The sequence below is a fragment of the Anomaloglossus baeobatrachus genome, chromosome 5 (genome assembly GCF_048569485.1).
Source record: "Anomaloglossus baeobatrachus isolate aAnoBae1 chromosome 5, aAnoBae1.hap1, whole genome shotgun sequence".
Taxonomy (NCBI): Eukaryota; Metazoa; Chordata; class Amphibia; order Anura; family Aromobatidae; genus Anomaloglossus; species Anomaloglossus baeobatrachus.
Window position 1 is genome coordinate 427,003,678 of NC_134357.1, and position 27,697 is coordinate 427,031,374.

Below are 27,697 nucleotides of genomic sequence, written 5' to 3' on the forward strand. Positions count from 1 at the left end.
TTCAGACCACTACGGTATATTAATATAATCTATATCGCATGGTGCATTGTCACTATAATTGTCATTGCAGTTTTTATCCTGCATTAACCCCATAATCAATTGGTGTCTCAACCATATGAGACCCTTAGTGGCCAAACCTGTTATATCGAGATTATTACAATAATTACATAATTAAGCAGTTGTCCACCTTTGACCACTTTTTTGATCTCTCACATATTATATTGTCCATATAACTGAGATCTGTACATATAAGTAGCCCCGATATGCATTGCTGCCCTGGTTTTTGTGCTTGTGTGCATTGTTTTTAATTCACTATATTCACTCTCTGTGTGTTCCTATGTCGCATTGCTCTATAAATAAAATATTTTGTATTTTTGCAAGAAAAATGTTTCTGGCACATTGCCACTACTATTATTGTTTCAAACATGGTAACAGAGTCAGTTCAAGTCTAACTATTGGTTATGGTGACTTCTGAAAAAACTTTATATAGATTTTGATATGGATCGATGTATTCTTTTGTGGTTAATATGCTGCCATGATCAAGCCTGGAGTTAATGGCGGTGGTCCCCCACCATCATTAACCCCTTGTATTACCTTGCTGCCACTGCTACACGGTGGCAAGAAGAGCCGAGGACACGCCGATAGTGCCGCATAATGCATGCGACAGTGCCGGGGCAGCTGCGGCTGATATTCTCGGCTGCCGGAGGGGGAGTGAGGTGGGGGACATTAACCCTGCCCCTCTCCCTCCCCAGCCTGAGAATACCGGGCCGCCGCTGTGTGCTTACCTCGGCTGGAAGGTAAATATGCAGCGGAGCCCACGTTCTTTGTTTCCTATATTTCCGTTTGCTTACTATGTGTTTTCTATGTGTCTGTGTGTGTGTTCTATGTCTGTGATGTGTGTGATATGTGTGTGTTTACTCTCTGCTCTGCTTCCTCTTCCTGTAATGACATCACTTCCCTGCAAAACCGCAGGCAGCGATGTACATTACCGGAGGTAAACCGCGAAATAACGCAGGGAATAACGCAGGAAAACGCAGTGAACCGCACAGAATTTGCTGCCTGCGTTATTCCCTGCGGGATTTCACGATTACATTGGAGTCAATGAAGTGAAATCCCGCAGCGATGTGCGGAAAAGAAGTGACATGCACTTGTTTTTGCTGCGGGATTCCCGCAGCAAAACATGCAGCTGTCAAATTCCGCCCAGTGCGCACAGGATTTTTTTTCTCCATAGGATTTGCTGGTGATTCACTGCAGAGATGTTATGAACATTTTCTGCAGCGAAACATGCAGCAAATCCGCGGCAAAATCCGGTAAGTGCGCACATAGCCTAACTGTGGTTTAGGCGCATCGTGGTGATCAGAAGGGAGGGGCCATTTGGATTTGGGAGAGCAGATTTTGCTGGGGTTTTGTTTTGTTTTTTTATTTGAGGGGGGTAGCTATAGTGTTTTCCAGAGCTTTCTGCAGACCAGTAATGTGGAAGCCCCCAATATTTCCGTTAACAGATTACGGAACTGAGTAGGGACTTGTGTTTTTGTTGCTTGGATTGAATGCTATTTGGTGGCAATTTGGGTACAGAACATTTTGTATCAGGTCACATTTATTTGTGCTCCCTGCTGAGCACTTACTTCGCGGTTTCCATCTACCATATTTTGCGGATAATAAGACGCACCCCAAATTTAGGGGGGAAAAAAATGTTAATGTTAAAAAGGGGGGTTCGTCTTATAATCCTAGAGTCAGTTTTAGGCTGGGACCACACAGGGCACTACTGCGATGCTCGCATGAGACTCGGCTCGCGCTGGCAGCACAGCAGGAGCCAATCGTCATGCGAGTGTGCCTGCGTCTGAGGTCCGACCCTGCGAGCAGACCTCAGCTGCGGGGGGCGGGCCGGCGATGCGGAGGGGCGGGCCGGCGATGCGGAGGGAGGGATTTCTCTCCCTCTCTCCTCCATTGCGATTCTCGCTCTGCACGCGTGGTACACCAGTGTATCGCGAGTGCAGTGCGATTTTTCTCTCGCCCCATTCACTTGAATGGGTGCGAGAGAAAAGAGTCTCGCATTACAATCGCAGCATGCTGCGATTGTTTTCTCGGTCCATTTAGGGCTGAGAAAATAATCGCTCATGGGTTCTGACACACAGGCTAGAATTGGTCCGAGGGAATGCGATGTTTTATCACACTCCACTCGCACCGATTTTCTCGCCGTGTGGCTTAGGCCCTATAATCTGGATATCATTCAGCACGGCCGGGAAGGGGGAGAGGGCGTAGCGGTGGAGTCGGATCACAGGAGGCATGGTCACAGCTGAAGAACGTCAGCGGCTGCACGAGTAACGTAATGATGTAGGCTTGGGAGGAGGGGTTGTCGTGGCGATGCGGGCGCCATTGATCTCAAGGCAGTGGACTCGATGGGTTTCAGGAGAATGGCTGTGAAGGCACCGCACACGCAGATTCAGATCTCGTAGAGCCAAGATCTCAATCTGCATGTGCAACACTTCCTACATAATGGACTTCAGGAAAATGGCTACGGGGGAGCATGTGCAGATTAAGATCTCAAAGCATGCGCTGCCTCTGAAGCCATTTTCCTGAAGCACATCACGTCCGCTGCCTGGACTTCAATAGCCCCGCATTGTACTGCCGCGATATCCCCTCCTTCCGGGTCAGCAGCATTGCCCCACTCGTGCCAACGTCCTTCAGCTGCAACCCTGTCTCCTGTGACTCGCTCCACCACCAGTCCCCCTCCCCCCGGTGAGCTTTATCTGGATTATAAGACGCACCCCCATTTTCCCCACAAATCTGAGGGGGAAAAAAGTGAATCTTATAATCTGAAAAATAATTCTGATGAAACCCCTGATGGAATCATTCACTAATGAGGCAGCAGAATTACTCCGGTCATCCTTGGTTCAGCGGTGTCCATCTTTACAAAAGGTGCCCAAAACTGTTGATGACCGCCCTTTTGAGCACATCTGAAAAGAGGAGTAAAAAGATGGGTACCATCGGATCACAGGCCAGACAGGAGTTCAAAGTGACTTTGTCTGCCTCTTAAGGCTATGTGCGCACGGTGCGTTTTTTGCGGCGTTTTTCGGGTGCGTTTTTGGTCTAAAAACTGCATGACTTTGCTTCCCCAGCAAAGTCTATGAGTTTTCATTTTTGCTGTCCGCACAGTGCAGTTTTGTTTTCGGTGCGTTTTTGTGGTGACCACAAAGATGAAACATGTCAATTATTTCTGCGTTTTTGCCAGCATTTTTCACCAATGCAATGCATTGGAAAAAACGCAGCAAAAAACGTGCAAAAACGCATGAGTTTTTTTTATGTGTTTTTTACCATGGGTGCGTTCTTGTGCGTTTTTTAGCGGCCAAAAATGCACAAAAATGCTGAATCTTTGTGGTCACACAAAAACATAGCGTGCGCACATAAGCTTACAGTGAATTTTCTGTTGGGAATTATGTCTGAATCTTGTTTTTGCGAGATTTACACATAATCCCTGGTGTAAGCGCTCAGTATAGAGCGCAAAATAAATAAGCCACGTCGTACTGCAAAAAATCAAGAGCAGGTGAAGAATTGGTTTCATTTATTTATTTCTTAAGCTTTTAACCCTGCAGTATAAGTGATTAGATGGCTTTATTCCTCAGGCCAGTACAATTACAGCGATACCAGGTTTATATTGTTTTTTTGTTAGGTCTGGCTACTATCACACTAAAAACGCTTTTTTTACTAAATAAAGGTTTTTTGTATCACTGAATTTTGAAGGCTATAGTTTTTGATTTTTCTGTCGATAGTCACGTGAGGGATTATTTTTTGAGGGATGAGCTGGAGTTTTTATTGGTACCATTTTGGACCAAATATGTTTTTATCACTTTCTATTCCACTTTTTGTGAGGCAGAGTCAAGAACAAACAAAAATTCAGGAATTTTTCTTTACGCCATTCACCATGTTGTGTATACATAGTTTCTTTTTATGTTTTGCCACCTTTACACCATTAATACTACTTTTATAGACAAAAAAAGTTTATACATTGCTGTATTCTGAGAGCTATAGCTGTTTTTTTGCTGATGTAGCTGTATGGCAGCTTCTTTTTTGCAGGACAAAATTTTCAGCGGTACAATATTTATTTGTATATGAATTTTTTATTGCATTTTATCCCACTTTTTTGACAGCTGCTTAATGAAAACAGTTTTTGCTGTATTTTTTTACGGTGTTCACTAAAGGGGGTTAACTAGTGTGACAGTTTTATAGATGGGGTTGTTACAGATGTGGCGATACCAAAATATATGTACTTTTTGTACACAAATAACTATTAGAATTTTTTTTGTTCTTTTATTTTGTGATATTTTTAACTTTTTTTTTTTTTACTTAGTCTCTATATGGGACATTACCCTACAGTGCACTGATCGCAGAAACATTGTACTGCAATGCTCAATCACTGCAGTATAGTGTAGCTACCAGAGCTGCACTGTGAAAGCCTGAGAGATCATGCTTCAGGCATGATCCCTCAAGGCTTCCTGTAGTAAGGTGACCTGGATGTCATCACGGGTCAAAATGACAAATATCGGGCCCTCGCGATTACATCGCGGGGGTCCTGATAACAGGGGGCACAATAGATATCAATTGCGGCATTTAGGGGGTTCAACTGCCAGGGGCGGCACGGAGACCGTCCTTGGCTGTGAGGGTCGGAAATCAGCTATAGGGAAAGCACAGTCCCCGCTGGCGATCGCACAGACCCAATGCCCGTGCCAATGCTAGGACATACGTATACGTCCAAAGTCGGTAAGTACCTCCAATCTAGGACAGACCACTATGTCCAAGGTCATTAAGGGGTTAAAGAGGTTGTTCACTACTTTTAGATTGGTGACCTATCCTTAGGACCGGTCATCAATGTCTGATTGGCCAGGGTCTGACACCCATCACCCCCACCAATCAGCTGTTCTTTGTATCGCCGGCAGGAGCAGGCGGACACAAATGCTCAGTTCCGGAGCTGCCCTTTCTTTTGATAGCGGCCGTGGTCAGGGTCTGCACACCCACCTCCTAGTCAAATCAATAGGAGTATCAGACTGCAGCCACTATCAGAAGATGGGGCATATCCAGAAATAAGCATTTCCAGCCACCAGCGGTACCGAGAACAGCTGATTGGTGGGAGTGCTGGGTATTGGACCCTAGCTGATCAGACATTGATGACTTACCTTAAGGATAGGCCACCCATCAGTGTTAAAGTAGTGGACAATGTCTTTAATGAGGTTGCCCACTACTTTTGTTTTATTGATCATCCTTAGAATATCTGATCTGTGGGGTGACACCTGTGACCCCCGTTAGATCAGCTGTGCAGACAGCACCCTACATCTTGTGTCAGCCGATAGTAACAGCTTAGTGGGGGAGTCAGTTGCTGCCTTCCCCATCAGATAGTGATGGCCTATTCAAAGGATAGGTCATCAATAAAGTAGCAGCCAACCTACAACTTTTGTTTTTACTTTCCCTTCTACCAAGAGCCTTAACGCTTCATTTCCCCTTAGATAGCTATATGAGGGCCTGTTTGGCACACGACGAATTGTAGTTTCAAATTCCTCCATTTACAACTACTCGTCCCACAGATAACAAGGCCTCACTTGTCTGTATGGCCGGGAAAGTACGAAGTTATGGCTCCTAGAAGAGGGGAAATATGAAAGCGAAAAAACAAATATGGCTGCAAAGGGTTAAAGGAAGGAATCACAATGGATTAATATTAAAGGGCCAGCAGCAATCTCCTGCCGTGTCCAATACCAGACGGATGACAGGACCCCTGACCTCTCCTCATGGACTCACACACTCACCCCCGACCCCTATAAATGCTCAGTCTTCCCGCGCTTTTCTCGGCCACCCCACTTACCATGAGGGCCTGTTCCCGCTCTCCGTCCACGTTCTCTCCGGGGACCGTGAGGCAAACACTGAGCACCGTCCTCGGCTGAGACTCCTTGTTTGCGCAGAACACCCGGCGGTGACTCTGCAACCCTGCTGACAATGACGTCATCGGCCTGCGACCATAGAGACGTGACAAAACACAGGCTAGAGCGCCGAGCGGCCGAGGCAGCGGCGTATCAGATCACGTGACTGGCTTGCGTGTCAGGCCTCGCTCTTCGGTGGAACGCATGGCGTAGGTGCCATGTTGCTGTTTACATGGAGGGTGTCCTTTCTAAGGATTTGTCACCATTGGGTTACTTTCTGCAGCTTTTGCTCTGTGTGCTGCTCTCATTATGTATGAATGTTGTATCTATGACATTTTTAATAGCTGTCTGTAAAGTTGAGGAAGCCTAGACGACTGTCACGCCATATTCTATGCTGATAAGCCACACTATGACTCGCCTTATAATATTTTGTCACCAGTCACACTCATATTATGGGACATGGGGACAGATTTTAGGAAACCTATAAGAAAAAATGACTGGCCCATAGCAACCAATTATAGCCGAAATCAAAGTTGCACTTTGGTTGCTATAGGCAACAAATTTGGCGAGGGAGGAGGTTTGTTTCATAAATTTTGACAAGGGGTCATCTCATCTTAAATAGGTAGAACTGCAGAGTGCTTGTTAAAAAAAAAATCAAGCACCTTTGCAATTGACCCAATTAAAGTTCTCTGTTCTCAATATTCGAGGGATTTTATCGTTTACTGCTTGTTGCCTAGGTTACTGACCTCCAGTAGGTCAGTAGTGCCCACTCCTAGGCATGGAATGTGTGCGCACAAGCTGTTTGCTGTACAGCTTGTAAGTGCTGGACTGAGGGTGGCTAAATCGCTGAATCCGGTCATCTTCAGTGTCCCTGAGCTCATCCAAAGCTGCCTTTGCTAATGTACAGCTTGGCCTCTAGTGTGAACTGTCAATCAGTAGCGCACCGCCTCCTAGCAAGCAGGATTTTGGGGAGCGGTGTGCTCCTGAAGAATGAAGATGCAACAACAGCCTTAATGAGGCATTTCAGAAAACGACATACCATCTTATGATTTTATGTGGTGTTACACTGTGACCTGCAACTTACTGTGACACAGAGCTGCAAATGTTTTCAATTTTCTGTAGCTGGTCACAACTTACACAGGTAAGTCACTCTAAGGGGTACATTGCACGTTGCGACATCGCTACTGCGATCTCGTCGAGGTCAAATCGAAAGTGACGCACATCCGGCGCCAGTAACTATGTCGCAACGTGTAAAGCCTAGATGCGCCGATAAACGATTGCAAAAGCGTTGAAAATCGGTGATCTGTGTAGTGTCGGTCATTTCCATAATTTCGCTGCAGCGACCGGTACGATGTTGTTCCTCGTTCCTGCGGCAGCATACATCGCGATGTATGCAGCCACAGGAGCGAGGAACATCTCCTACCTGCGTCCCGCCTGTAATGAGGAAGGAAGGAGGTGGGCGGGATGTTTACGTCCCGCTCATCTCCGCCCCTCCGCTTCTATTGGCCGCCTGCCGTGTGACGTCGCTGTGATGCCACACGACCCGCCACCTTAGGAAGGAGGCCGGTTGCCGGCCAGAGCGACGTCGCAGGGCAGGTAAGTGCGTGTGAAGATGCCGTAGCGATAATGTTCGAAACGGCAGCTATCACAGGATATCGCATCTGGGGCGGGGACTATCGCGCTCGGCATTGCTACAATCGGCTAGCGATGTCGCAGCGTGCAAAGGGCCTTCTTCATGCTTATGTATTTCCGGTATGTGTGACGTCCGTTTTCACACATGCCGGAGACACGGACACACGTATTAAAATCAATGGGTTTGTGCACATGTGTGTGTTTCCACACGGACCGTGTGTCCGTGTGCTCCACACGTAGACATGTACGTTTTTCTCCGGTAGCACTGATGTCACACTACTTGTGCTCCGTGTGACACCAGTATGACATGTACCGGAGAAAACATATGTCTGTGAAATAAAATGCTTTTCTATACTCACCTGTCTCCACCGCTGATGTAGCGCCCCACGGGGCAGGTGTTTTAACCTACTCGTTGCCGGGCGTGCATCGTTACGGGGTGGCCTGACCCGGTTCCGTTGCCCTGAGGCGTACAGATTGGAGGATTGGAGGGTGGTAGGGAGGATGGAGGTTGTAGTTGGAGGTTAGGAAAGTCTATTAGATGATCGTGACACCAAGTGTGGTATGCAGCCAGGGATGAGGGCCACCACTGCAGGGTCTTTAACCGGGGCAGATGTTGGGTGCAGCTGGGATTGTGTCGCTCCCCACAGGCAGAGCGTGATTACCCCGGGGAGGATGATGGGGGTGATGGTAGTCCCCGTTGGCGCTGCAGCGCTGGGCGACGGTGTCGGTAAAGGAGAGGCAGAGACAGGGCTGTAATTCCAGGTCTTTTTACTCATAAGTCAGTCAGGTGCTGCCGCAGAATACCGGTCTCCGCCACGATGGGCTCCAGCCAATCCCGGATCCGTGAAAGGTCATGTCCCATGTGTGTGTCAGCCTGTGAGCACTTCCTCCTTTGATGCGCTAAGTATCGGACCCCCGTGGCGTGAAACACTTGAGGCTCCCGGTGTCAGTAAAGTGTCCCGATCTGTATGCTGATAGTGCGGTTCCGTTGTGGGGCCGGTCCTCAACCCCGGATCCTATATGCTATTTGCTGCAGACTCATTGGAACTGTTCTAGCCGTTCCCCGCAACCCATGCAGAGTTGGTAGATAACGTGGAATATATCTGCCCTAGGATTCTGTATCCCGACAGCAGCGGTCCTGTGGAAGCAGCCGCCTGCTTCTCACCAACGACTGTGTTGAACGCCGTGGCCCACAGAGCTGCTCGCTCTGTGTCTGAAGCTGTTATCTCCTTGTTGTAGTTGTGTTGTGTGTTCTGAGCTGTTGCCCCCAGGCGCTGCCACTGGCTGGGTCACTACTCTGACTAGGTCAAACTGCTCTTCCCACTGTGTGCTGCTGACTTCCCCTGGTGGTTGCTTCTCCCTGACCCTGAATCCCCGGTTCCAGTGGATCTGGGGAGCCCCTGGTGCGGTGGCATCCTGTAAACCCACCGCTGTAGTGACCCCCTACTGTGATCCGACCCTGGCCCGATCCCCATTGGGGAGGGCAACCCACTAACTGTATGTTGGTGTTTGTGTAAACCGGCATTGACCTTCCCAGAACCCGGGATAAGTACTACACCCTAATGCGGTTGCAGTACCCTGTGGCTCCTGAAGCTGCAAGGGCACCACTCTGATGTCTCCAGCGCTGCTGTCACTTGCTTCCAACCCCCGCTCATTATGCTCATTGCATATTCATGGCAGCGCCGGAGACAGAAGCACCATGGACAGGTAAGTTTATGCTGTCAGTGTGCTATGCGGATGTCACACGGATAGCACACACTGACAACACATGCTGAGCACACACATACACACCTACACCACGGACCATCGAAAGCATGTATGTTTTGCACAGGCGTGTGAAAGAGGCCTAAAATAGTCATACGACAGCAAGTCAAAAAGTTGCACAGGTTCCCCTCATGCCTAAACCATATAGAGCAAATTAAAAAAGTAGACTTGGGGTGGTACATGTTTCCGACAAAATCGGCAGCTTTCTTACCTAACTACTCCCTTCTCTGCTGGAGGGGCTATAGCCAAAAAGGTACATGTGGTGGTTCTGCCCAAAGATTCATGACTTCTGGAAAGTAGTCTTTTAAATGATTTGCCTGGTTACGGGGATTCGGCTACTCCCTTCCCCTACAATTGCTATACTATATATAGGGCTAAACTGTGTTCCAGATCCCTTTAAAAGTGCTACCTCCCACATACTAATTGCAGGCAGACAATGTGTAGCATCTAAATGGAAGTCGCTCAACTGTCCAACCAAAGCAGAGTTAATAGGCTCAATGCTCATTTTACCTATGAAACTACTCTGGCCTCAGGTCTGCGGAAAAAAAACCGCTGTCTGGAATCAATGGGAGTGCTGGGCTTTCCTCTCCCTTTGCCACCACTCTTGCTTACTCCTAACCCTCCCATAACTCTCGTAATCTCTCCCCGGCTACAAGGCTGGTCCTTGCTATGTATCTATAAAACTGGTTACCTAAAGTGGCTATGTTTATGCTTATTGGTTATGTGTCGCCCAGGGTTATGGGGTATTCTGTCACGGGTGGTGTATAACTGGGGAATGTCACTTTGGTGGCCGTTGCCCGGTCTCGTGCCCTGGGTGCTCTTTAAAAGGTGGGAATATTTACAGGAGATTTGAATAATGTTCACATGTGACGCCACTTGTGGTTCTGCGGTTATGGGGATGGAGCCGCCGCTGCACAGATTTCACTACTGGGGCTGGTGTTGGTGGCAGCCTGGATGTTAGGCCCTCCACAAGCAGGGCCTGGCCTCAGAGGATAGGTGATGCAGATGGGTATTGAAAGAAGATAGGCCACTCAAGGGGTTTCAGTGTAACTGGTTCTTTTACTCACTGGAAACTGGTCACCCGAGGCTGGCTGGTCTTAACCGCAGGTCCCTGTAGTCCCAGTGCCGGTTTAGTGACCTGGTGGATTCTTTCCCCTGCACCTGTCTTTGGTTGGTGGGTCCCCGTGGCTTGGAGCGGCTGGGGGTCCCCTCCTGGTGGTTTTCTACAGCAGTCCGTATGATGGTAGCATGAACCCTCTGGGGTTGGAGTCTCTGGTCCTGTCCCTGGTTCTCCTGTTGCTACTGTGTCCCGAACATCAAGGTCAGTGAGGTCCTTGATGGTCCCCTCACTGTGCAGATTTTATCAGGTCTGCCTGGAGCGTTTGCCTGACCTAGGATTCTGTACCCCATTGGTGCGTAGTTCCGGGAGTACTCCACCGGCAACTAACCGCCTGGGCCCTCAGGTCACTGTTCACTCCTCACAGTCCGTCCTCTCTCTTCCACTGTCACCGACTTACTACTGTCTACTGTCCACTGTCTGCCCCTCCCACCTGGTCGTCCAGTGGACTGGATTGGCTCCACCTCTAGGCGGCCATCCATTGGTCCGACCCTAGCCCGGTACCATTCTATGGGGGATGTTGGGGAAAACAGGGATTATCTGAGTGTTTGTGTGTTACCGGCACTGGTCTTCTGGGTCCCTAGGGGGTAGACCCTTCATCCTGGTCAGGATGCTGTACCTTGTAGTTTCCTGATGGCTTCAGGGGCGTTAGTTATGTAGTGAGTTACCATGTATAGGTTATCTAACCCCTCCAGACTCCTACCCCCTCCCCTTTCCTCCTGTTTGTGTTAAACATTTTGATTGATCAAGACAAATTAATGTCTCATGCTGATCATACTAACTGATGTCTATTAGTCATTGTACTTATTGTTCGTTGTGATTATACCCTTTTGGAAATTCAATAAAAGGTTTTGGTCATGACACAGATCACACGTACAAGGCTGCCTCTGCTAGCAGGTAGCCTGAGACAATTCACAGCTTGGGCCTGTGGGTCACCATGCCTCTGGTCTGGACTATCAATCATCAGGAACACACCCTCCCCTGCTAGCAAGGGTCAATGAGGTTGCATTGACCCCACAGACCTGCATGGTTGCGAACACCTGCCAATGGTAAAAACGTGTAGGTAACAATGCCATCAGCGAGTTCACCTGCTAAAGTGCCCCATATGTAAAGGGCTTTGTGGCTGTAACTTGTATATGAAACTGAGGATGTTCCTGTAATGGGGGCACTAATCATGTCATGGTTAAGTGGGCTTGGAGGCTGTGAACTATAAAGAGGCATTGAAAGCACTCACTTTAATAAGGGCAGTAAAGTTGTCTGTTACCGATTATGGCCGTGGTAGAAGTGATACTTATAGGGGCTTGACAACATTATAAGGGTACTGAGGCTGTCACTGTAATGAGGACACCAAGGCTGTAGCTGTTATGATGGCATGCTTATGTTTTAGTTATGGGGGCTCAGAAGTGGATGCTATAAGAAGGCATTAGAAACGGTCATTGTACTAAAGAACGCAAGCCATTGCTGTTTAGGGGCATTGTGGGTGTCATTCTTATGGGGGCTTTGTGGCTATTAAGAGGGCACCGAGGCTATCACTATTTTGGGATATTGTTGGTATTATATTTATAGGGGCTCTCTGGCTGTCACTGTTATAATGGCACTAGGGCTGTTGTCACTGTGTAAGAAATTAAATTATTAACAATATTAATATCAAACAATAAAAATACCGAACAATGACAATATTTCCATGTGGATTCTTAGGGACGGTCAGCGAAGAAAACGCACCAACAAAACTGTATTAAAAAAAATGTATAGTACACAAAATGTAAAAAAAAAAAGTTCTGCTGAATCAGCCGAAAAGGTTTTCTTTTTCCTGCTACAGCCCTGCTCCACGGCTGAGCGAGCAGATCAGATATGTTTGTTAGCAATGCTGCTCCTAAGCCTGACAGTCGAGACACATATCTCGAGCTTTGTTTCTTCAGGCTGCAACCCATCCTGTTATGTAACTACAAAGTATTGTAACTTCAAATGTGTGATTGCATCCATTTTTATCACATTCTCTGAGAACCCCTTTAAGCTAGTTCCTTCAGTTCCCCTGGTCACAACACAGATTTCTTCCCTTGGTATGGTCCTTTTAGAATACCCCTTTAGCATTATTATTATTATTTTTATTATTATAGCGCCATTTATTCCATGGCGCTTTACAAGTGAAAGAGGGTATACCTACAACAAACATTAACAATACAAAACAGACTGGTATAGGAGGAGAGATGACCTTGCCCGCGAGGGCTCACAGTCAACAGGGAATGGGTAATGGTACAATAGGTGAGGACAGAGCTGGTTGCGCAGTGGTGTACTGGACTGAGGGTTATTGTAGGTTGTAGGCTTGTTGGAAGAGAGGGGTCTTGAGGTTCCTCTTGAAGCTTTCCACGGTAGGGAAGAGTCTGATATGCTGAGGTAGAGCATTCCAGAGTATGGGGGAGGCACGGGAGAAATCTTGTACGCGATTGTGGGAAGAGGAGATAAGAGAGGAGTAGAGAAGGAGATCTTGTGAGGATCTGAGGTTGCGTGCAGGTAGGTACCGGGAGACTAGGTCACAAATGTAAGGAGGAGACAGGTTGTGGATGGCTTTGTATGTCATGGTTAATGTTTTGAACTGGAGTCGTTGGGCGATGGGTAGCCAGTGAAGGGATTGGCAGAGTGACGAGGCTGGGGAATAGCAAGGGGAGAGATGGATTAAGCGGGCCGCAGAGTTTAGGATAGATTGGAGGGGTTCAAGAGTGTTGGAAGGGAGGCCAGAGAACAGGAGGCTGCAGTAGTCGAGGCGGGAGATGATGAGGGCATGCACTAATGTTTTTGATAATTCTCGGTTAAGGAAAGCACGGATCCAGGAGATATTTTTGAGTTGTACTCTGCATGAGGTGAAGAGGGCTTGGATGCGTGGCTTGAAGGATAGCGCAGAGTCGAGGGTTACTCCAAGGCAACGAGCTTGTGAGACTGGGGAGAGTGAGCAACCATCAAGTTTGATGGAAAGGCTTGTTGGAGGAGTTGAGTGAGGAGGAGGAAAGACAATGAACTTTGTTTTGTCCATGTTAAGCTTTAGGAATCGCGCAGAGAAGAAGGATGAAATAGCAGACAGACATTGTGGAATTTTGGTTAGTAGAGAGGTAATGTCAGGTCCAGAGAGGTAGATCTGTGTGTCATCGGCATAGAGATGATACTGAAAGCCGTGGGACTATATGAGCTGTCCCAGGCCGAAGAGAGAACAGCAGGGGTCCAAGAACTGAACCTTGGGGGACACCGACAGATAAGGGGCGAGATGAGGAAGTGGTGTGAGAATGGTAGACGCTGAAAGTTCGGTCGGTTAGGTATGAGGAGATCCAAGATAGGGCCAAGTCTGTGGTGCCCAGAGATGAGAGAATCTGTAGTATGAGGGAGTGGTCTACTGTGTCGAAGGCAGAGGACAGGTCCAGGAGGAGAAGGACAGAGTAGTGTCGCTTGGCTTTGGCGGTTAGTAGGTCATTGGTGACTTTGGTTAGGGCAGTTTCAGTAGAGTGATGCGGTCGTAAGCCAGATTGTAGCTGGTGAAAAAGGGAGCAGGAGGAGAGGTATCAGGACAATTCAAGGTGGACATGCTGTTCCAGTAGTTTTGAGGCATAGGGGAGAAGGGATATGGGGCGATAGTTTGACACAGAGGATGGGTCAAGGGAGGGCTTTTTGAAGATGGGTGTAATGGAGGCATGTTTAAAGCATGAAGGGAATACACCACTTGTTAGTAATAGGTTGAAGAGATGGGTTAGGGCTGGGTTGAGGACTGCGGTGATGTTGGGGATGGGAGTGGGTCAAGTGCACAGGTGGTTAGATGTGATCTTGAGAGTAGAGTGAAAAGATTGTCTTCTGACACGGTGGAGAAGCTGGATTTGGAGGAAGAGGGCTGAGTAGCTATGGTGAGGGGCTGTGGTGATTGTGGGCCAAAGCTTGCTCTGATGTTGTCAATCGTCTGCTTGAAGAAAGAGGCAAAGTCTTCAGCTGAGATGAGAGGAGAGGGAGGTGGTGCTGGGGGATGGAGGAGAGAATTGAAAGTGTTGAATAGCTGTTTAGAGTTGTGAGAGAGAGGGAGGATATGAGGGATGAGAAGTAGGTTTGTTTTGCAGCAGTGAGTGTGGACTTGAAGGTGGTGAGGGACTCTTTATATGCAATGAAATGCTCACTGGAATGAGACCTCTTCCATCTGCGCTCAGCAGTTCTGGAAGCCCGTCTCAGTTTTTTAGTCTGACTCGTGTGCCAGGGTTGCCTGTTGATTGTGCGGGTTTTGGTGTGTGTGAGGGAGGCAGCTGATTCGAGAGCTGCAGAGATTGTAGTGTTGTATAGAGTTGCAGCAGCATCTGCATCGTGTAAAAAAGCAATGTCTGTAAGAGGGAGAAGGGACTGAGAAAGTGCGTGTAAATCAAGATGTTTGATATTTCTGCGAGGGTGTGAAAGTTTTTGGAGGGGGGTTGCATACTTGGAGGAGGGAAGAGAATGTGAGTAGGTTGTGGTCAGACAGGGGGAGAGGTGAGTTAGAGAGGTTAGATAGGGAACAGAGGCGAGTGAAGGTGAAGACCAGTGTGTGGCCATCTTTGTGAGTAGCTGCAGAAGAACATTGGGTGAGGCTGAAGGAGGAAGTGAGTGTTAGAAGTTTGGAGACAGATGAGTGGGAAGTGTCAATGGGGATGTTGAAATCACCCATGATGATGGTGGGGATGTCGGTGGAAAGGAAGTGTAGTAGCCAGGTGGTGAAATGGTCAAAAAAGGCAGTGGCTGGCCCTGGAGGGCGGTAAATGACAGCCAGTTGAAGGTTGGAGGGGGCGTAGATGAGTACGGAGTGCACCTCAAAAGAGTTGAGACAGAGGGTGGTAGTGGAATTGGTGTAAAGGAGCATTGGTTGGACAGGAGCAAACCAACTCCTCCACCATGCTTGTTACTGGGGCGGGGGGTGTGAGAGAGTTGGAGACTTCCATAAGAACTTGCAGCAGGAGAGGCTGTGTCAGAGGGGGTGAGCCAGGTTTCTGTGATGGTGAGGAAGGAAAGTTTATTAGTGATGAAAAGATCATGAATGTAGGAAAGTTTGTTGCAGAAGGAGCGAGCGTTCCATAGAGCTCCTGTTAGTGGGACTGGGGGAACGGGGGCTGGGTGGATGGGTATGAGGTTAGAGAGGTTGTGGAAATTTGTGATAGGTTGTGGATGAGGGTTTGAAGTGACAATAGGGATGTGGTGAGGAAGACCAGGATTAGGAGAGATATCTCCAGCAGTGAGGAGAAGCAGTGAGAGTGTTAGTAGGTGGGAGCAGGAGAGGCCATGAGGTGGTCGTGTGTGTCTGGGGACGCTGGGTGAAATGTTGAGGAAAATATCTGAGGGGAAGGTGAGATGGGTGGGGAGGATGGAGAGAGAGATGAAAAGTTCATTACTGGGTTTAGGGATCAGAGGGTGCAGTAGGAAGTGAAGTAGTATAGGAAAAACACAAACATTGTTTACAGAGTCTATGTTTCCAGTTACCTTCCAGTCACTTCCGGCCCAAATCTGGCCTAATTCAATGCATCATACTTATATGGTGCATACTTATCTTGGTGCAGACGAAAAGTCATATTGTTCTCACACCTATTTAGCACCTTAAACAGATACCTATTCTACTCCAAGACCTTTTTGATGTGATAATAAGTGTAAACAAGAGAACATTCTATACTAATGAAGTGTATACCATTTACAATGCAAACAAACCCATAAAGGTGGCTTTACACACTGCAACATCGCAAACGACATCGCTGTAACGTCACCGGTTTTGTGACGTTATAGCGACCTCCCCAGCGACATTGCAGTGTGTGAAACACATCAGCGACCTGGCCCCTGCTGTGAAGTTGCTGATCGCTACAAATCGTTCAGGACCATTCTTTGGTCCTTTGTTTCCCGCTGTGCAGCAAAGTTTTAGTGTATAAAGGGGACTTTACAGCGACTTCGTTAGTGACTTCCCTTTCAAAAAGCTGCTTTACAACGTCCCCAATGACTAGTTAGGTCGTTCTGCAGGCCCGGATCACTGTTGCGTCGTTGGCCAGGTTTGCCTGTTTGACAGCTCACCAGAGACTTTGTAGCGATCCCGGCCAGGTTGGGATCGCTAGAAAGTTTCAGTGTGTAAAGGCCTCCCTCTTAAGGCCCCTTTACACACTGCAACATTGCTAACAACATCGCTGTAACGTCACCGGTTTTGTGACGTAATAGCGACCTCCCCAGCGACATTGCAGTGTGTGAAACGCATCAGCGACCTGGCCCCCGCTTTGAGGTTGCTGATCACTACAAATCTTTCAGGACTATTTTTTGGTCCTTTGTTTCCCGCTGAGCAGCAAGCATCGGTGTGTTTGACACCGTTACAACGACTTCGTTAGCGAATTCCCTTTCAAATAGCTGCTTTAACACGTCCCCAATGACCAGCTAGGTCGTTCTGCAGGTCCGCATCGATACTGCGTCATTGGCCAGGTCTGCCTGTTTGACAGCTCACCAGAGACTCACCAGAGACTTTGTAGCGATCCCGGCCAGGTTGGGATCGCTGGTGGGATCGCTAGAAAGTCTCATTGTGTAAAGGGGCCTTTACCCTTTAGATAGCTGTCAACTAGAGATGTCCAAATCTGCTGAGGTTCACATTTGGCAGATCGCATGAATTTGGCAAGAAAATTCTATTTGCAAGCAAGTTTTTGATGCAATTCAAATATTCCTTATTATGTTAATGTGTCTCTCTAGTCCCCTAAAACATACCGTATTTTTCGGACCATAAGACGCACTTTTTTCCCCCCAAATGTTGGGAGAAAGTGGGGGGTGCGTCTTATGGTCTGACTATAGGGCTGCGGCCGGGAATGTGGGTGCTGCGGTAAAGCGGGTCATCGGGGGCACGAGCAGGCTGCAGCAGCGCCTGCCGTGACCACGTGGGCCCGCTCATTACATATGCACGCCCATCCTCCCGCCCATCATCTCTCAGCGAACACGGCGCTGACAGGTGGGCGGGGTGATGGGCGGGGGGGGTGCGCGCATAATTAACAGCCGGCCGTGATCACCCCTGGCAACTACAGCCTGGAGTGATCATGTGCGGCTGTATTCACTGCCCCCCGTGCATCATTATCAGCGCGGGGAGCAGTGAATCAGTACACTCACCCGTCACCGCGTGTGGAGCCTTCCCCCTGCAGCATCGCGCGATGTCTTCCTGTCTGTGCCGGTCAGCTGATCTGGTCACTAGCGGCGCGCACAGCGATGACGTCATCGCTGTGCGCGCCGCTAGTGTCCACCAGCTCAGCTGACCGGCACAGACAGGAAGACATCGATTCGCGATGCTGCAGACGGTGACGGCTCCACACGCGGTGACGGCTCCACACAGCGGCGCTGCAGCTGAGACAGAGATCGGTGCTTCAGGGAGTGAGGAAAGGTGAGTATAAACGTTTATTTTTTTTTTCTGTGCCACAGGCCATATACCAGGATGGGGGTATAACATGAGCAGGATGGATGGGGGAATAACATGAGCAGGATGGATGGGGGAATAACATGAGCAGGATGGATGGGGGAATAACATGAGCAGGATGGATGGGGGAATAACATGAGCAGGATGGATGGGGGTATAACATGAGCAGGATGGATGGGGGAATAACATGAGCAGGATGGATGGGGGTATATCATGAGCAGGATGGATGGGGGGTATATTATGAGCAGGATGGATGGGGGGTATATTATGAGCAGGATGGATGGGGGGTATATTATGAGCAGGATGGATGGGGGGTATATTATGAGCAGGATGGATGGGGGGTATATTATGAGCAGGATGGATGGGGGGTATATTTTATGAGCAGGATGGATGGGGGGTATATTATGAGCAGGATGGGGGTATATGAGCAGGATCATATACAAGGCAGGAGGATCCTTACCAGAATGGGGTACCTTAGTAGAGAATTTGGGGACATTACCCCATAATGGTGTCAGCAGCAGATCCTCGCCCCATAACAGTGTGTCATGACCATATTTTTTGGTTAAAATTTTATTTTCCTATTTTCCTCCTCTAAAACCAGGGTGCGTCTTATGGTCAGGTGCGTCTTATAGTCCGAAAAATACGGTAATAAACGTAGGGTGTAATAAAATGTAAACTCATCTTGCTACTCATCTGTTCCACTGTTTTGTCCTCCCCTATGTCCAAACCTCTTCTTTCCTTCTTACTTCCATTCACAACGTCCTCTTCAGACATCTTCACTTCGCATTGGACGGAGTACCGGACGGTGAACTGCGATGACTAATCTCTATTTTGAATTTCCAGGAAATTAACTGCAAAAAAATCTAATTCAGTAGAATCAGAATTTTGTGCAAAGTTTGAAGTGAATTCAGTTTGCATAGAACAAATTCAATCTTCTCCATTGTTGGCCAAACAATAATTCGGCTGACAGAAATCTCCCCCCAACTCGCTCATATGTTGTGCACCATATGTAGCACCCAGGGATATGGGGTACTCGGTTTCGGCCAGTACAGGTTTTGGGGAAGTCACAGTGGTGGCCGTTACCCGGTTCTGTGCCCTGGGCCCTTTTTGTCATGGGGATATTTACAGGGGAGAATAAGATAATGTTCACGTGCGACGCCACTTGCGGTGTTGCGGCTAAGTGTAGGGAGCCGCTTCTGCAGAATGTCTCTACTGGGGCTGGTGGTATCGGCAGCTAGAATGGTAGACCCTCCGCAAGTAGGATTTTACCCCAGGGGGTGTATAGTGCAGTGGGCGTCGGAAGAAGATAGTCCACACAGGTGTTTAGTGCAATGGTTTACTCACTGCTGGTAGATGTTGACTGGTTGCCCGAGGCCAGCTGGTTTCTCCTCCAGGTCCCCTTCGTCCTAGTGCCAGTTTGGTTCTCTGGTACCTTCTTCCCCTGCTCCTGTCTCTGGTAAGTGGGTCCCCGTGGTATGGAACAGCTGGGGGTCCCCGTTCTGTGGTTTGTCCACTTCTGTCCGCCTGACGGTAGCGTGAAGCCTGTGGGGTTGGAGTCTCTGTCCCTCTCCCCGGTTCTCCCGTTGCTACTGAGTCTTCGGATTCTTTAGGGTCAGCAAGGTCCTTGATGGTCCCCTTGCTGTGCAGGTGTTAACAGGTCGGCCTGGATCTCTTTCCTGTCCTAGGGTCCTGTACCCCGTCGGTGCGTAGTTCTGGGAGTACTCCACCAGCAACCACTTCTCCTGGGTACCAGGTCACCGTTAACCCGCGACAGACCGTCTCCTTTGTCAACTCTCTCCTTTCCACCCGACCGACGACTGTCAACTCACTCACTGTCTCTCTCCACAGTCCTCCCCTCCCACCTGGTCAACTAGAGGACTGGATTGGCTCCACCTCTAGGCTGCCATTTATTGGTCCCACCCTAGCGGAGTACCATTGTATGGGGTATTGTTGGGGAAAACTGGGATTACTTGGGGGTTTTTTTGTTACCGGCACTGGGGTTCTGGGTCCCTAAGGGGGTAGACCCTGCATCCTTGTGGGGATGCAGAACCTAGTAGCACCCTGATAGTTTCAGGGACGCTACACATACACCATGTGAGTATGTGGTAGTTACCACACCACCATGACAGTGACAAATAGAAAACAAAAAAAAGAGAGTTTGTCACGCCAGGGTGCACTTAATTTCCCCTTGTTTCCTGGCAGTGTAGGGTAATGGGGTGCACTCCGACTTGTCCAGAAAATAGGGAAGAAAGTGAAGCTGTAGACAAACACATGTACTTGTTAGTCGACATAGGTACTAGAGATAAGCAAACCTAAACACTAAAGTTTGGGGTTCATACCGAATACAAACTTTAAAAATAAATAAATAAAGCAGTGCTTAACTACTCGATCAAGCATCGGAGTGCTTAGCAACACTCGCTGCTCGGCCTAGTGCAAGCTGCATACAGTCTCTGAATGGCTCTCAATGGGGGTAAAAAGGTTTTTGGATGTAGTGTATCAAACAAAAAACACAACAACAATTGCCCTCCCTCCTTTGGAAATGCACTGCTTATGGCTGGCTTTATGTGGTCGTAGAGCTGAACTGCCGAATCATTAACTTCAAATGGGGTTCGGGCTCTGGGATCTAGCTCAGGTCAGGTTTGGGTCCCGAAATGAACTGTATCTAAAGTCTTGCTGAAACCGGCAAACCTGAACTTCAATGGGTCCACTCATCTGTAATAGGTACATCCAGATGAATTATGCTTGCACACAGGATCAATTCCTGTTCAGCAATCACAGTTAGGCTACTTTCATACTACGTTTTTTTAACGCAAAAACGGATCCAGTGCAAATGCGTTTTCATTTCAATGCATTTGCAATGGACTCGCGTCAACATGCGTTCACATGCCATGCAATTGCGTGCGGTATAGTGAGGATCCAGCGACTTGCAGTTTTTTAACTTTTTTCTAAAACGCTACTTGTAGCGTTTTTAAGCTGCGTCCAAATACTGTTTTTCCCTGGATCCTGACTATACTGCACGCAAACGCATGTGAACGCTGGCATGCTGATAGACAGGATCCTGCTTGCTCTACTGAGCATGCCCAGAAACCAGCCTGGCGTGATCAGTCTCTCTCTCCCCCTCCCTCTCTCCCACCTCTCTCTCCTCTCTCTCTCTCCCCCGCCTGAGAGCAGCGGACGCTTGTAACCAAGGTAAATATTGGGTAACCAAGCAAAGCGCTTCGCTTAGTTACCCGATGCTTACCTTGGTTACGTGTACAGGGAGCAGGCAGCCTGGCTCCTAGCAGCTGTGGACGCTCGTAACCAGGGTAAATTTTGGGTATTCAAGCAAAGCACTTCGCTTAGTTACCCGATGTTTACCTTGATTACCAGCATCCGCAGCTGTCAGATGCTGGCTCCCAGTCTATCACGTTCAGTTCCCCTCACTCCCGATCACATGACTTCAATGCCCGCCCATAAATTTCAAGTGATCGGATCCTGCAAAATAACACATGCGTTTGCATGCGTTTTTCTTTGTAAAAACAGGATCCACTTTTCCAGCAAAAAAACGTTCATGACGCATGTTAAAAAAACGTAGTGTGAAAGCAGCCTTACTTTCCAGGGTAATCCTGTGGTTATACATCAGATGCAGTGATTCCTTAGCTTCGCTTTCTGCTGGTATGCACAATCCTAGCCACACAATTATCTGTAGCTGAGGCTCTGGGGCCTAATATATAAACAGGAGCTATGGCTGCTCCCTTACCTTCCCCTCAGCTTCTCCAGATGCACTCACACAGAGACAAAATATCTCCTCTCCTTCCCTGCTAAGCCCAAAGACATGGTAATGTGGTTCTAGCAGGTGACCTGTATGCAAAATATGGAAATCATGGCTGCCTCATTATCCCTTAACAACATCCTAATAGCAGAACATAACAGGTACATCACTTTGTGCGTATATAAACCACTTCTATGTGCTAAATTCTCATGTGCATTATCTACAAGGGAAATGTTAACAGAGCGCACACATAATAAGGTAGCTGTCAGATCTGCTACATCTTAACGGTATATACACAACAACTTTGGGGTTTTACACATACACAGGACGCCTGGCTTGGCCAACCGGTCCTGTGTTCTCTATGACACAGCCCTACACTCCTCTCATATCAGTCTGTCAGGGGAGAGTCAGGAGGCCCTCATACCCTAAGGCGGGTGACCTTCTAATGTGTATCAACAATACTAATCTAATGAAATACCTTACAATAAAATATACCATATTATAAGGTTTCCATTATTAAAAAAATGTTTCTTATAACAGTCATGAGGGCACTGAATGTGTCATTGTTATGGTGGCACTCTTAATGTCATAGTTGGGGGGCACGAAAGGGGTGTAAGTGTAATAAAGTAGAAGCAGTCATTGTAATAAGGGGGCACAGAGGCTGTCACTGTGATGAAAGCTTCCAGGTAGCCATTGTTTTGGGGAATTGACATATAGGGGGTATCATCCTTATGAGACTGTGGTATCACTGTATTGAAGGCACTATATCTGTTATGGAGGCACCTTTATATCATGATTATTGGAGCTTGGAGGCAGTCAGTGTAATAAGGCATGAATCACCGGGATGAGGGTTATAAAAGGAACTGGAGCTATCACGCTAGGGCTACCCCGCTACTTTGACCGAGCCTGAGTTATTACAACTTGCTTCTACGCGGTGGTGTAGGTATTACAATGTGACCCCAATTACTTCTATAGCACTGCAAGGTAGCAGCAGTATCAAGCACACTTCGGTCGCACGATGGCTGATGTGCCATAGTTGCAGTGTAGTCCCAGCCTAACTTTGTGGATGCCATTTTTATGGGACAGAGTAGTTAGCACTGTTAAAAGGGCACCTAAAATAACTGTCTATACTTCTCATTCTCGTCTGAAGTCCATATGTACCTACTTTAATCTTAATATTTTAGCAATAAATTTAAGTTCCCAGCTGGGCATTTGTCCCCAAGATAGGAAAATATGACTCAACGCTTAATTAAATGAAAAAAATTGTAATGACGAAACCCACTCAATCTAGTGCGTAGCTGGCCAGCATACAGTGTGGACCTCAGTACTGGCAAGATAGGGGGTATGGATGGTAGGTGTTCATACAGAGTAGGCAGTGCTTCCCTGTTGATGGAGGTAACACAGGTTATATAGATTGTATACCCTATAAAGAAATGGCCAGCGTTCAGGGCCTGGGGGGCTGGCATGTCATGGCTCTCTTGTGTGTGTTCTAATTTCCGCTCTCATGCCAGCCTCCTCATGCCCAGCATAAGACATTTGTCAATATTCAGCAAATCACATCTGGACCTGTTCTACTTCATACATAATCTACACGTTATTACTTAGGGCTCGACTTCCAGTTACACAAGGTGTCATGCCAAGATGACTCTAATGGCATGTCACGTTTCTATAACAGGAAGATGATCGCCAGTCACCTCATTACCTGCTGCTCAGTCACAACTGCTGTTACTTAATGGAAAGTCAGTCTCTCATGTTCAGCTTGCCTCAGCAGTGTGTGTGCCAGCTGGGTAATACAGGCTCCCGGTCCTAAGGTCCCTTCAGGGTGACACGTCATGGAAATGTTCCTATCAGATATTTATGGCCGTGTAAACGGCTGAAGAAATAATGCGCAGTATTCTGTAATATAAACTGCAAATCTGTGTGTGTACTGTATCATTCAGGCCACTAGGGGGCAGACAAATTACAGGACTGAACCACATCATACACATTAGATCAGGGGGTGCAAAACATTTTGTGGCCTGAGAGCCACATTGTCATACTAAACAAATCCGAAGAGCTGCAAAATAAAATTCAAGGGGTACTTACATTTAGCGATGAGTGAGCACAAAAGTGCTCGGGTGCTGGGTACTCGACTCAAGCATGTCAGACACTTGGAAATGCTCAACTCGAGTACCGAGCACTATAGTAGTTTATGGGTGACTCAACCATATTATTCCCGAGTCCCCATTCTGTTACCTGCCCTGACACAGCCCCTGGCCACCACAGTCCCCATCATCCGCAAGCATCGCTCAGCAACCTCCATTCTGCACCAAATCTGAAAGGAGAAAATTGCAGGAGACTTCAGGATTCTCATTCACTATGTTGGCATCAGGACACCCTTCAGGTTTTGTGAGAAACCTGCACTGAGAAATGCATCAAAACATTACAAATCTGTCTCCCTGAAGAAGTTATATATGAAACGTACGTCGGAGTGGCAGGACCATACAGACCCTTGTAAGTGACGTTCTAATTTCAGACTTCTCAATACTTTGTCTTTGAGTTATTTGAATCGCTACTAACAGCCTTATAGTTTTATGTGTATCCTATGTACTCTTAATGAGACTAAATTGGCACATTGCACTTTTGATACTACATGCTTTGCACTCAGCACTTTTTTTCTTCCTTTTTCCGTTACTAAAAAAGGTTCCAATTGATTCTCCAATGAGATTAGCACGTTGCACTTTATAAAATTATTTTGCATTGATTCCTTGTTGAATCAAATTAATTTTGTCACTAGCACTTTACTATATTTAATAATAATTCATTATAATTCATAATATTTTATAATTCATCTTTATAATAATTGTATAGTGCAATTCAGTGTATTATCCAATTTATATATATTGTATATATATTTTGTGCCCTTTCAACATAGTAGGCTGCTATTTCACTGTCATTAGTTTTTGCCCTTTACAGTGCTGGCCAAATGTATTGGCATCCCTGCAATTCTGTCAGAGAATACTCAGTTTCTTCTTGAAAATGATTGCAATCACAAATTCTTTGGTATTATTAACTTCATTTATTTTGCTTGCAATGAAAAAACACAAAAGAGAATGAAACAAAAATCAAATTATTGATCGTTTCACACAAAACTCCAAAAATGGGACAGACAAAAGTATTGGTACCCTTAAGCGGGCTTTACACACTGCGATATCGCCCGAGCGTTGTCGTTGGGGTCACGGTTTTGGTGACGCACTTCCGCAATCGTTAGCGATATTGCTTTGTGTAACAGCGTTCAGCGATGTAAAATCGTCGCAAAAGCGTGATTTATCGCTAATCGGCTACACGGGTCCTAATTCCCAAAAATCGTTGTTTTTTCTTTGTAACTATCGTTGCTCGTTCCTTTCAACATACTTTTCGTTACGTGTGACACTACTAAAGCGACTTAAAAAATTGTTGCCTCTTGCGTCATCATCGATACGGGCGTGTATGGTGGTTTAAATGTTCAATACGCCTACTTGTTTCCTATTTGCTAACGCATCTGCTCCATGATTGGACCTTAATATATGTAATACGCAAACATCCTTTTAGCGTTGTTCATTTGGTGGGTTCATTTCCTAGGTTCATTTCGTAGGTTTTGGACGTGTCCTGCTGCCTCCGTGTCCGGCGTATAGTTTGGCGTCATTCGTCCGTGAGATAAACTTCGCATGTGAGTTTTTTTTTTTTTTTTTTAATTTTCCTTTTTTTTTTTTATTTACAATCTTTTCTTTTTTTTTTCTTCATTTCTTTGTGTTTTTGTTTTCCTTTGTATTCTAAAATTTAAATATGTTTGTAGTTTTGAATTGGGTTTATTATTATTTTGTAAATAGCCTATATTATGAATGTTTTTGAGTGTCTTTAATACATTACAGTTATATATATTATAGTAACCATTATTGTATGTTAAGCAAGATTGCAGCCATCCAAACTTTTAATTTTAAAAGCCGTCAAACATTAGTTTGACCAATAAGAATAAGATGCATATTTGTTAAAGTTTTTTATTGTCTGACCAAAATAAAAATATTTTTATTTTTTACAGAAAACAAACACAAAAAATTAAAATAACTAAAACAATTCCTATATTATTCTCTGTTATACAGGCTAAATATGCGTAGTGAGCATGAAAATGCCGTCATAGCTGCCATGCTTGTAGCCGGAGGAGCCCTTGCACTTGCCGAGGATCATGACATGCGATGCAGAACTAGAAAAAGACGAATTTGGGCATGCAAATGGCTACTAGAGAGACAACGCTATATACACATGCACCTTGTAAGAGACCTACAAGAGCATAACCCACATGACTTTCGAAACTACTTACGCATGTCTGAAAGCTCGTTCTCATACCTTTTAGAGAAAGTCCGCCCTTATATCATGCGCAATAATACAGTAATGCATCAGGCAGTACCTGTAGACGAGCGTTTGGGGGTGACTCTTCGATTCTTGGCTACAGGACGCAGTTTGACTGACCTTCAATATTCATCTGCAGTGTCCCGCTCTCTACTTAGCTCATTAATTCCAGAGACCTGTTTGGCAATAGCACATGCTTTACATGACTACATGCATTTGCCAAATAGTCCAAGTGATTGGGAAAATATTTCAAATACATTCAACCTATTATGGCAATTCCCTAATTGTGGTGGCGCAATTGACGGCAAACACATAAGGATAATGCAGCCACATAATTCTGGCTCATATTATTACAACTACAAGGGCTACCACAGCATTATCCTTATGGCGGTTGTCAACGCCACTTATGATTTTCTTTACATTGATATCGGCATGAATGGGCGAGTTTCGGATGGTGGGGTATTTGAACATACGGAGTTTGCATTACGGCTAAAACAAAATCAACTACAATTACCCACAAACCAAAATACCATTGGAAATTTAAATTTTGTTTTTTTGGCGGACGAGGCCTTTCCATTACAACGTCATTTGTTACGGCCATATCCACTTACAGGCTTGAATTTAGAAAGACGCATTTTTAATTATCGTCTATGCAGAGCTAGAAGAGTTGTCGAGAATGCTTTTGGCATCTTAAGCAGTAGATTTCGTATCTTTTCCATGCCAATCAACTTAAAACTTGAATCCATTGACAATGTTGTGCTTGCATGCTGTTATTTGCATAATTTTCTCAGAAAAAGAGATGGCCTTGAATATGTTCCACCTGGCTTTGTTGATGTAGAAAATCAAAGTAATGGTGTTGTTGAGCTTGGGGCATGGCGTCAGCAAGTTAACCCACTGGATAATCTTTTGCCACAGCCACCCCTGACACGTAGTATGATGGATGCAATGGAAAACAGAACCAATTATTGTAATTTTTTTAATGGCCCAGGGGCTGTGTCATGGCAGCATGTTTCTAATTAATTAATGAGTTTAGGTGATCATTAAACATGAGATTGCATGTTTGTGTTAAAATAATGTAAGTATAATTTTTGAAAATGTTATGTTTTGAAAAGAAATTGCCTTAAGGGTGTAAAGTATCTGATTTTGAAGGGAAAAATGTTTATTGTGTTATGAATGTAAAAATTTTTTTTTTACTTTATACAAAATTGGGAATATTTTTTCTTTTTTTATTGTCAAAACATTTGTAATCATGACAAATTCATGTATGATTGTAAACAAAATATTTCTTCTGGAAAACATATTAATTTAAAAATGAAACTAATAAAAAAAAAAAAATTAAGCATTACAAGCATTCTGTCAATCATTTATCTCGTATGATAATTTAAATTTATTAATATGTTTGATTTTTACATGACATAAAACATTATGTTTTCAAAATAATACGCCACATTTCCTTTACTAAAATCTAAATCACATAAAAAAAAATTTCTAAATTAAACAACAAAGGGTTAAAAAAACAACGCATTTGCGCATAAAAAAAATGCGCACATAAGTATTATTATTGTACACTACGGCGTAATACAATGTTCAGTTTGTAACCATGTAAATAAAGAAACGTCATGACGTCAAAACGTCTAAATGACCATGTGACACGCCACACTGTGTACTTGCTGATCTAAAGCGAAACTGAAAGCGAAAATGTCAACCAACAAACGTGCAAAGGTCTGGGGCCAAGGGGAGGTCCAATA

General features: G+C 46.1%; 1 protein-coding gene across 1 annotated transcript in view; it reads right to left on the bottom strand.

Annotated features, from left to right (window-relative positions):
- Positions 1–6,016, bottom strand: part of OSER1 (oxidative stress responsive serine rich 1) — a 33,659-nt gene extending 27,643 nt beyond the window's left edge. Inside the window, exon 1 of the mRNA XM_075347749.1 lies at positions 5,852–6,016. The gene's annotated coding sequence lies outside the window, so the exon portion shown is untranslated. The remainder of the gene's footprint in view (positions 1–5,851) is intronic.
- Between the last annotated feature and the right edge of the window lie 21,681 nt (positions 6,017–27,697).